We start from the raw sequence: 7,271 nt of genomic DNA, 5'->3' as shown, positions 1-7,271 counted from the left end.
ATGGTTGAAACTCAGCATCCTTTATTGCATATTGCCTAATGAAGAGCCATAGACGCCACCACAATTTTCCCTTATTTATCATAAGAAAAACTCGGCATGCAATGCAATACCACTTATTTTTCTAAACTCCAAATGTTCTTTCAATAGTGCATCTAAGTGATGAATGTGCATAATTAAAAATTTCTTGCATGCCCCTCGGTTGGCTTCCGAGATGAAAGTTTGGTAGATGATACCGCTCCCCTTTGTATGGCCCCATGTATCCCTTCATATAAGAATATCCTGTGTCTACCAAGTAATACTTTTCTACAAAAAATATACAAATAACAGTCATAATTTTTTTTTTTTTTTTCATGTATTCATAATTGTTATTTTTATTAAATACAAACCTCTAGGTGGGTGTGGAAATCACAATTCTTCCTTTCGAATAGCTTCTAAAAAAATATGTGTATTATGTGCAGTACCTTCCTATCTAGCCCAAACAAATGTGAAACACATACGAAAATCACAAACAGCCATAACATTCTGAATAGGAGTCCCTTTTCAACCAATATATGGTATTTGTTTTGATGAAAAAATTTTATCTGGCACATGTGTTCCATCAATGGCTCCAATACAATCTTTTACACGTGGGCCATGAGTGACAGATACCAATTTGTAAGAAGAAAGGGAAAAAGCATAAGAAGAAATGATATAAGAAGACAAAGCAAGAGAAAGTATATTGGTGTATGGCAAGGTGGGACCCACGAGTTGGGACTCTCTCAATATGCAAGCTGAATATGTGTAACGTGGGCCCACATAAAAAGAAGAAACCCTTTCTTTTGCTGGAAAAACCAGAGACTAATGCAATTGATTCCCGATATATATAAGGAACATGCAGAAAAGAAAAGGGGGTGCACCGCAAGAGCTTTGCCGCGGGAGAGCAGAGAAGAGAGGAAAGAACTACCGCAAGGCTCCTGAACTTCTCTCTCCATGTATTTATACCTTTAATTTATTTCTTTTTTATTTAAGGTTTAATGTTTAGCAATTTGTTTTCGGTATTTATTTTCATAGTCATGTGTAACTAAATCCTTAACTTTGAAAAGCATTTTTAGCCCATTATCTACTTTTCCAGACCAAGGCACACCCCAAACCCCTATATAAAGCCCTCATTCAACCTTTAGCCTTTCCTACACCCAAGAAACCCTAAAACCTAGTATAAGGAGTGATTTTGAGAAGGAGGAGATTTGGAGGAGTTGCCATGTTCTAAGGTAACCCTTTGCCCATTTCCATAACTTTCATGTTATTCTTATTGTTTTCTTAAGTATTTCAAATTCTAAAGATGCCTTGTTAAGGTTGAATACCTATTTCTTAAAAAGGAGGAAGAAATGTTTTTGAAAGGGTTTAAACACCTCTTTGATTCTTTGTGTTGCATGATAATGTGTTTTCTTACGATATATGTGTCTATTTAAAGCCTAGGAAGAGAAATACCAACTCATAGCCTTAGATAGAAGCCTAAAACCCATTTTGAGGGCTTCTGGCCAAACCCTAGCTCCCTAGCCGAACGCTTGCCCAGAGAGCAAGTCACACGCCTCCTTAGCCCCAAAAATATGGTCCAAAGGCTTAACAACCCTTTTCGTTAGATGGAATCTTGTAGAGTTTTCTAATACTACTTATAATGATGAGTTGTGTTTCATTCTAGCAAGGATTTGTGATGTCGGAGGACTCGAGCCAGCATACAAGGTAAGTAAACATTTTCCTTTAAAATGTGTGATATGTTAGCTGACCGAGTACGCGTATAATATGAGCATGTCTATATTTTTGTATAACTTGGTAACTGCTTAATAACTAGTTGATACGATGCATTGTATGACATGATACACCGGTACGTGCGGTATAATGGCCATGGGTTTACTATATAGACTTGATTCTATGGTCAAATGTGTGTGCTGTATGGGCCTTGGATCCAATGGTTTCATGACCGGTGCAGCCATGCCTAATGGTTGGTCACTACAGGATTAGGTCCCTAGTAGCGTGAGCCACTCGAGGTCGGGCTCGGTCGGGCTGCTAGTGTTATGGACGGTAGCATACAATGGTCAGGGGCACCGACATTGTATTACAGGCCCCTCAAGACAGCGCCAACTCTGCTAAGAAGGGGTAATATCTTGAGTAGACCATATATGATAGTTACAACCTATAAGCATTAGTTTTGCTACATTAAAATACTTATGTGATTGCCACCGGGAGTACACCATTCTTTTATTAACCAAACAATACTTTACGGTGTATTAACGGACACAACACCTCTTTTCAAACCTTTACCAAAACTACACATTTATTTATGTTTAATAATAATGTACTCATGTTATACTCTATTGTGGGGTTTACTTACTAAGTCGTTATTCTTACGCGGTTATTATTCTTATCGGGAGCCTGTTTCTAGAATCCAAGAGTGGTACGGTTGCTACTTCAGACCTTGTCTTAAGATCTTCATGCTGTTATCAGGTTTGCTTTATTTTAGTATTAGATGCTCAATGTTTTTAAATTGAGAATTATACTTGTCCCTTTAATGATTAATAGACTTCTAATATTTATTTCACATTCCTATGCACTAAGTCTGATGGTGGGGAACCATTTAGCCACTAGTTGGATAAAATTGGTAATTGCCAGTAATCCTGCCAGGTTGGTCAAGGCCAGTTTTGGGGGCGTTACAGTACCTCTGCCTGAATGTTCGATGTCGTGGCCGAACGTTCACGCCTCTTTGATCGAATGTTTGATGGTTAGGCAGAAACTGTGTTTTGGATATATTTAGGTCTAAGGTTTGCTTTAGGTTGAGTTTAGAACTAATAATATGTCTCTTCTTAGATTTCAAGGTTATGGAGCCTCAAAAAGATTTTATAGACGAGCCTTACGACACAAATGAGTACAAACTCACATGAATACTTGTGGTTACTTTTCCCGCATTGCAAGACTATTTTATATATATTAAACATGCATATTTACAACTCTCTTGAAATTCATTTTGGATTACTGTGAACTTTATTTTGTGAAAATGAATATTGATTAACAAGATAATCAAATGATGAGACTTGTAAAAGCATACATATAAAAGACAAATAAGATTAATTGCATTGTATGACATGTGTACACCGATACGTGCAGGATAACGGCCATGGGCTTACTATACAGGTTAGCTTTATTGGTCAAATGTGTGTGTTTATATGGGCCTTGGATCCAATGGTTAGTCATGATCGGCGTAGCCATGTTTGATTGGTTGGTCACTACAAGACAGACATCATTAGTAGTGTGGGCTCGAGGTCGGACTCGGTCCGGCTGCTAGTGATAGATGGTAGTGTACAATATCCGGGGCACCGATATTGTATTACAGGTCCCTCGGGACAGCGTCTACCCTACTAGAAATATGTAATATCTTAGGTAAACCATACGGTTTGAACTATGATATGATTCTTATATTACAACATATATTATATCTATATTACATCAATGATAAATTTTCACCTCATAATGTTGTATATGCTTTATAAACAACTGAGTTTATAATTTAATGACATGTACGTCATGTGCATTTATACTCACTAAGTCATTGGACTTACCCTTGTATTCTTTTCCTCTTTTCCCCCATACGTATATTTGTGCTGTTATAGATAGTTTAGCAGAAGATGGATACCACAAAGCATACAGTTATTGTAGAGGACTTGATCTGGGTGATGCTTGAGAACTTATTGTGAGATTAGGCAAGTGCTCATGGTAACTAGTATTTTTGGGTGACTTAAGAGTTTGATGCATTCTTGTATATTAAGGTATAGCATGGAGCCATTGTAACGATGATATGTATAGTATGATTTGAGCTACTGTGATGATTCTTGGTAGATGTTTTGGTTGTAATGATTAATGTTGATAGAATCTTAATGTTTTCGCTACTTAGTGTCCTCTTTTTGAGGAGTAGAGATCCATGAGTTTTGTTCCTTGCGGGATAAGGCTGGGAGACGAATCATGAAGTTAATTATCAGTTAATTAATTTTCGGGGTATTATAGCCACAACAACGGAGAAGACACTAATAACGGTCGAATCAAAGCCAACAGAATGAGATACCAGCATAGAGTTCAAAGAACACCGCAAAACATTTTGCAATCAGATCGAGAGAGCACCATAACTGGTGGTAAGGGCATTTAATGCCCTAAAGCTACAACAAAAACAAAGAAACACAAGGAGAGATACATAGGAAAAACCAACAAGATTACAAGGAAATTAAAAAACAGTGACAAAACAATAACTAAACCCACAAAACAAAGACGTCCGTGGTGGAGGAGACAAAAGATGGCTGGTGCATGCAGGCCACTCGCCGGCGCATGAAGACCACACGCCGGCGATGGTAAATCGGAGACAAGAAACCGCCACAGGAGACCAGCAGTAGCAACAGTATTCAACGGGCGGAAAGCATAAGGCCGTCACGCACAGAAAGAGACACTCCACACGTCGGCGTGTGAGATCCACTCGTTTGTGCGTGCAAGCCACACTCCGGCGCGTGGATGTCCAATGGAGGAGCGACAAGAGTCTATGGAGGCCGATGGCGACGAGGAGCATAGTGAAGTGGCACGTGATAAGCTGGGACTAGTGGCGGGAGGCAGATCTAATTTTCGAAAAATTTGATATGGAAACCTTGACAGAACCAACAGAGAACACAATAGAGGAGGAAGGCCGGTGTTGATTGTGAAAATGGTTTAGATCCATGGAATAGGGCCTCAGAAGAGGCAGATAGGGCCTCAGTAGTATTTGCCTCTTCTGAGGCAGGGGAAGCTAGAGAGAACTCTAGCAAGCCGGGGGCCTCCAAAGAGGTGGAAAAAGAGGGGGGTAGGAAGGGGAGGAGGAGGGGAGAAGGATGGGAGGGTGAGGAGGAGGAGGAGGAGGAGGAGGGTGGCATGAATTTGCTTCCCTCCTCCCATGGCATGCGGAGGGGAGTTTTCTTGAGGGAGAAAACAGGGAGGAGCTTTTTTTTCTTGTAGACTTGTAGAGCTCAAAAAGGTTTGTTTTAAAATGGTTCAACATGCCACATTTAGATTTGTAAGCAACATTTAACTTTTAAGATCGACAATTTGGTGAACATGGTTTTAAAAAAAAGCTAAATAGGAAAGGACTCTCTCTGGGTTTTCTCTCTGAGAATACGTACAGGTGAGGGTTTTTAACTTCTTCTTGCACGGTGATCGAGGAAGGTAGGAGGTAACGGCAGTAGAGACTATGGCGACTGATATGGAGAGATTGTGTAGTAAGATTTCATTGATGGGAGGGGAACAGAAAGGGATAATAGTTACAGAAGGGGAGATTGCTAGAGTAAGGGAAGTTGGTTTTCGATGTTTGGTAGGGAAACTTTGGGCGGAAAAACCAGTTAATCGAGAAGCCTTCTAATCGGTGATGTCTAGAGTTTGGCGAATGGCGGGAACGATGGTTTTCAAAGAGTTACAGGATAATCTATGGCTTTTCGAGTTTGAGGAAGAGGAAGATAAAAGCAGGGTGATGGCAGGAAGGCCATGGTCATTTGATCGACAGATGTTGGTTTTGAATGAGTTCGATGGGCAATGTCCACCATCTCAAATGGTTTTTATGAAGTCCCCTTTCTGGATACAGATTCATGACATGCCTTTGTTATGTATGACAAGTGGTATTGGTTCAAAAATTGGTGCGTCGTTGGGGGATCTGGAGGACGTCGATGTAGCAGGAGATGGTGCTGGGTGGGGTCGGTGCCTTCGTATTAGGGTCACGATTGATCTATCTAATCCTTTGGAGCGAGGACGTGATTTATCGGTGGGTGGAAAATCTTACTGGGTGTTTTTAAAATATGAAAAACTCCCAATGTTTTGTTTCCATTGTGGTCGTGTGATTCATGGGAAGAAAGGTTGTCCTGAAGCAATGCACCGGCGGACACTCAAGGGGAATGGAGAGAAGCAATGGGATACATGGTTGAGGGCCGATCTTCCAAAACGACAGGGGAATTCGAGTCAGGGCTTTATGAGACAGGGGAACGGTGGGAATGACTCTTTTTCAGGCCAGGAAGAAGCAAAGGGGAGTCCAAGCGGTGGAGTTAGTCCGGCGAAGAGCAGATCCGGAGATGGGGGAAATCCCAATTCCCAAACAAAATTCTATGACGAAGGAGGCAGTGCAGATTCGGAGATGGGTGTTAGTGGGGGCGGAAAATAGGTGCATAATGAGGAGGAAATGGGAAAATTTTATAAAGAAGATATTCATGTAAGTACAAAGAAAAAAATAAGAGGGAAGACACGTTCAAAAAATACAAGCATGCAGTTACATGATGAAGATGATGTGGAAAAAGGGACACTTGGCAAGCACTTCGGGAAGAGTCCAATAATAGAATCTGTGTGGAGTGGGGGAGTCATGATGGGTGACAAAATGGTTGAAAATTTGGTGCTGGAGAATAATTTACAGCTGGATGATATCATCCCTATGGATAGAGCATTTACACGTATGGAATACGTGGTAGAACCGAAGGGGAGTGTCTCAGAATCTGAAAACAAAAGTACTTTGGCTGGGTGGACTGCGAGAAGGGGGGAAAGAAGGGAAAAGGAAAAGCTGAGGTGCAGAGTCGAGGGGGTCATTCTAATATGAAGTCTTGGAAGAGGAGAGCTCGTGTTTTTTCCCCATTACAGAATGATGCTGGAGGAGAGTTTGATGGGGTGGGTAGTAAGAGGAAAAAACAGAGTGAGATAGGAGAACCGGAACAACCAGTGAAGAAAATGAAGGAGGAAAATATGGATCTCGTTTTCTGCTCAGGCATCAATGAAATGGCGAAGGCTGTTAAGTTGGAATTGCCGAGGGCTTGGGAACCGTCGGACAGTTCATGACCTTGGCCAAATGGTTAAGGAGAAGAAACCCGGGGTGTTGTTTCTGATGGAAACAATAACTAGGAAAAAACAAATGGAATTTATGCGAGTTAAGCTTGGTTTTGTTGGCCTGTTCATTGTAGAACCGGTGGGGCGAAGTGGGGGGATTAGCTTTAATGTGGAAAATGGAGATGAATGTGGAAATTCAAAATTACACAAGGCGGCATATAAATGCGGTTGTGAAGGATAAGGATGGGGGAGTGTAGTGGAAATTCACTGGGTTTTACGGACATCCGGAGAGTGCGAAGCGAAAAGAATCATGGGCCTTGTTAAATCATCTTCAATCTTTCTCTCCGCAACCTTGGTTACGTGTGGGGGACTTTAATGAAATAATAAATCAAGGTGAGAAAGTGGGGTCTGCTTTACGAAGGGATGGGCAA

This window comes from Corylus avellana, chromosome 6 (assembly GCF_965113065.1).
Source record: "Corylus avellana chromosome 6, dhCorAvel1.hap1.2, whole genome shotgun sequence".
NCBI classification, from domain to species: Eukaryota; Viridiplantae; Streptophyta; class Magnoliopsida; order Fagales; family Betulaceae; genus Corylus; species Corylus avellana.
This window is presented reverse-complemented; position numbering follows the sequence as displayed.